This window comes from Schistocerca americana, chromosome 4, assembly GCF_021461395.2.
Source record: "Schistocerca americana isolate TAMUIC-IGC-003095 chromosome 4, iqSchAmer2.1, whole genome shotgun sequence".
Taxonomy (NCBI): Eukaryota; Metazoa; Arthropoda; class Insecta; order Orthoptera; family Acrididae; genus Schistocerca; species Schistocerca americana.
Window position 1 is genome coordinate 61,525,276 of NC_060122.1, and position 4,747 is coordinate 61,530,022.

The 4,747-nt window shown below is 40.9% G+C and overlaps 1 pseudogene; it reads right to left on the reverse strand.

Moving 5' to 3' along the window:
• Positions 1 to 309: 309 nt before the first annotated feature.
• LOC124614238 lies at positions 310 to 427 on the reverse strand (annotated as a pseudogene).
• Between the last annotated feature and the right edge of the window lie 4,320 nt (positions 428 to 4,747).

Genomic DNA, 4,747 nt, shown 5'->3' on the forward strand with positions numbered 1-4,747 from the left:
CAGTATCTTTCTATAACATCACATCTCAAACGGTTCGATATCTTCTTTTCCGATTTTTTCACAATCTGTATTTATACCCCCGCAATAAAACTTAACCAAACTCCCCCCCGAACAGGCCATGAAGACCCAAAGGTACCGACCGGCCGCCGTGTCATCCTCAACCCACAGGCGTCACTGGATGCGGATATGGAGGGGCATGTGGTCAGCACACCGCTCTCCCAGTCTTATGTCAGTTTCCGAGACCGGAGACGCTACTTCTCAATCAAGTAGATCCTCAGTTAGCCTCAGAAGGGCTGAGTGCACCCCGCTTGCCAACAGCGCTCGGGAGACCGGATGGTCACCCATCCAAGTTCTAGCCCAGCCAGACAGCGCTTAACTTCGGCGATCTAACGGGAACCGGTGTTACCACTGCGGCAAGGCCGTTGGCATACCCGCTACAATACTGAGCTCTAAACATACGTTCTCAGAGATTTCTTCCTCAAATTAAGGTCTAAGAGTATCTTTTACAGTAGAGAAAGGATTAAGAATAAGTAAAACTGATTATTAGAATGGAGAACAATTGCTCATCTGACATTAAGATTATGAATGACACACTACTGTAAGTGGTTATTATAAAGAAAATAATCAGCATTTGACATTAATTTCAATCAATGCCTGCTTCTGTCTCAATTCGTAATAGCTGCTGGATCAAAATGGTGTCCATTCTTCCAGACATGTCCGAAAGAATAGGCTACACATATAATTTAGGTGAGACTGCCAATGATCTCTTCAGCGCAGAGGCACAGAAGGTTCAACCTCTTACGGGAATCGGCAAAATGCCACGAGTAATGAGGTTGATGGGCAATGGACATTACATTAGCATGTGTCGATAAGTTGAGAATTTGTGTCTGACGGGAGGCGTGGCTTGTCCGTGCAGTTGCACTGACCACTGTTTCTGGATGAATCAGTGGTCACAGCAACTACATAGTAAGCAGGAGACACGGTTCGAATCCCGGTCCAGGGCAAGTTTTCAACTTTCCCCATCGATTTCCATCGATGCGTGCTCGCAACCAATGTCTGTTATCCCTTTGTTTGTTAAGAATACGCAAAGCAGCGACAAGTACAACTGCGGTGTCGACGAAGCCATCTTTCGCGGCCGGCCGCTGCGGCCGAGCGGTTCTAGGCGCTACAGTCCGGAACTGCGTGACCGCTACGGTTCTCAGGTTCCAATCCTGCCTCGGGCATGGATGTGTGTGATGTCCTTAGGTTAGTTAGGTTTAAGTAGTTCTAAGTTCTTGGGGACTGATGACCTCAGATGTTAAGTCCCATAGTGCTCAGAGCCATTTGCACAATCGTCAGCGAACGAATGTGATACTTGTGTCAGATACTGATCGAGAGATCTGACGAAAAAGGTTCTGGAAGTAATCGTCAGGAGCACAGAAAAGCATGGAAACGCAGATCATTTGTAATGTAGAGAAAATTAAACAAGAAGACTGTCAAGTATAAAGTGGTCAAGTAAGATATAAAATGAACAACTCCGATAGATAATGTGTCAGAATCTAACCAAAAGAAGGACTGACTGGTGGTTCATGTACAATAAGACCCATTTTATCTTAGTACAAGAGGAAGAGGCAAAGTCTTATCACTACCGGATGATGAAAATATGGAGAAATTAGATTTTCGAGAATGCTCAGCGTGATATTTGGAGTCGATGACATTGGTGCATAACAGTGAGCGGTGTACAACGGCTTCATTCTTGTAAGACGGATTACTTAAAAAAAGGAAACTGCGAAACGGCACGATGGTATTGACAGGGAAACTATCTGGAATTCAGTTACGTCGTTAGCGCGGCTGCGCCGGCTCTCAGAGTAATGAGCAAGCAGCCAGGGCGCAGCTCTTTTTGGAGTCGTGTTGTCTGTATAGAACCGTGAGTCGGTAACGACTGGCTCGCAGGTCACGTCCTCATTACAGGGAAACCATACCCAAGAGCCCGCCTCCCGGAGCGAAAACATCGATTCCAATTTCCTTTTTCATTACTTGAATAATCCGCGCAGAAGAAGCTGTCGGGCCCTGTGTGGTACAGTCTTTGAAGGGGACGGTTTCTTCGAGGAAAAGTTGAGAAGTTCGTGCACAGTATAAATAGCTTTTCCTGAATATTTCCTTCCTGAAAATTATCGAAGGCGTAACGTAAGACGTCTTCTCATTAAAAACTCCTATACTATAAAAATTGAGATTTGTTTGATTCGAGATTTATCCACTGCAACAGAATTAATTAGGTTATAGATAATGCAAATATATCATGTGAGGTGGTTAGCGGTCTCATTTTGCTCAAAGATTCTGCATAGTGGAGGATCATCGTTGAACAAAGAGGCTGACAATTTTCAGGATGTGACATTTTTTCAGTTGATCTTTGATGTCGCTTGGTACTGCAGAAAGTAAATGGTAGTGAAAGATAGAGGCACAGTTTGACATTTTCAATGTAATTAAATTTTGGTAGCTTTATCATCAGTCCAGATGGTTACTTCAATTTCCAGCTGTAACATTCTACAACCACAGGGTCATGCAAGTATATTAATGATTTTACGATTGTTGGGGATTCCATTGATGTAGCCCAAATAACGACGTCACTGGTTGCCTAATGGTAATTATAAGCCTCTCGTTCCGATTAATTTAGAAAAATTAAAGTGATACGTATGTGCATCAACGAGTACTTGACGTAAACATCTTATAAGGACGTGCATACTGAATTCTCTGGATCAATGGAAACCTCCATAGCAAAATACGAAAACAAAACCCTTCTACTATTTACCGTACTGTCCATGATAGGAAAGCAATACACAAATGTTTATTGATAAAACGTTTTAGATACATAAACGTTTATTGATTAAACGTTTTTAAGTGTCTGGTAGAGCGTTACTAACAAACGATAGAAAAAGGAGACGTTCCGTCTGAATAGCATAAAAAATGTTATACTTAATTTTTTTTACTTATGACTCCTGGATATGTAATTTGAAAATACAGAATCTTACCCGTCACCCTAACTCTGCCACAGAGCAACCCCGTCACGGTCGGCATCCGAACTCATGCAGATCTGAGCAAGAGAACCTTAAAAGAGGAGCAGTGCGAGAGCAAGTGTCAAAAGCGGATGACGGACGACGACCGGATGCTTTCACTGACAACGTGCCTTAGGAACTGTACTACTACAGCGTTTCAGAGAAATGGCAGCTATGACATGTGAGATGGAATGCAATTAAAACTGGTGCCGCGGACAGGGATTCGTGTGAGATTGGCCTGAGATTCGTTTCAGAAAAATACTTAGAATATTTATGAAAAAGTTTTCTAGAGACCGCTACGAGCCATAAAATTTTACTGATTTACTTAAATTATTTCATGAAGCAACGTGTTTCGAGACACAAACCCCCTCTTCAGGCTACAAATGAAATACAAAAAATACTTTATAAAAGTAAATTTACATGTTAAAATTGATTTTTACAGTCTTTGCATGTGTTGTGCTCATCTGTGGAGGAAGACATGGATAAAACAACATGATGGAAACTGTTCACTTCGTTTGTAAGCCTGCTCCACTCACAAGAAACTGTTTTAAATAGTAACATGCTCTGTTCTTACAAAGAGGCTGTCTTGTTGTATTGTTTCAGTTACCTCTATTTCTATGGCTGCTTGGATCTTGTAACCATTGTTACAATTGACACAAAGCATTACATCACAATCAATTCTGTTGTGCAACGTAAACATTGTGGTGGTCGAAACAGAGTATGTTTCCGTTTAGCTATCAATACGTCGTTCCTAGTGTGATCTATCATTCCAATATATTCTACACATCTTTCTGTCGCATCTCTAACGTTAGTCAGCGAAATATACCATAAGAAGAGAGACTGTAAGAATTTGATCTTAAAATGAAATTATAAAAAGCTATTTCAACTCTCTATCTCTCTCTCTCTCTATCTCTCACACACACATACACACACACACACACACACACACACACACACACACACACACACACACATTTAATTGTTACGTTTCTTATGTTTTAACAGCATTGAATTGAAGGTGGTGAAGAAGAAACATGTCTGTAATTCGTTTGAGATCTTACTTATCGACTGTTGGCCTTAGACGAATATTTCCATTTCCTTCATGATGTTCATTTTCCATCTCTTCTGTAAAATATGCAATGCCTTAAGACTGTTGTCTACTGCAAAACTGTGTCCCGTTTCGTCCATTTCCTTCACTACAGCTGATATGTTAGGTTTACCAAGTTTAAAACAGTCAACATGTTCTTTAAAACGGCTGTTAACATTAGTGACCGTCTGGATAATTTATAATTTCTAGCATGTTCGTAAATTCCTAACGTTTTCAATTCCTCTTGTGTCTCCTTAAGTGGTTGGAGGTAAGTTCAAAAATTTGGTGACAGGTAGCTGTCTCTAAAACCACTTTTCATGTTTTTGTAACAGTCACGTCCGATTAACAGACAATATGTATTTAAATTGTTGGAACAGTTAGTTACATGACCGTCGTAGGCCCACAAATAACTAAGAGACCCGAAACGCTCGAGACAATGCGGAGAAGAGGGATTTTGAGCCCATAAGACTGTCGTAGTATTAATAACTACAGGCTACGTTCAGATACGTATCAAAATTTTTTTCTTTAGCAAGAATGACAGGAAACAGTTTTATATTGTCTCAGCTGTGAATAACAATACACTGAGGAAAAAAAAAAAAAAAAAAACGCAACACCAAGAAGGAGTTGT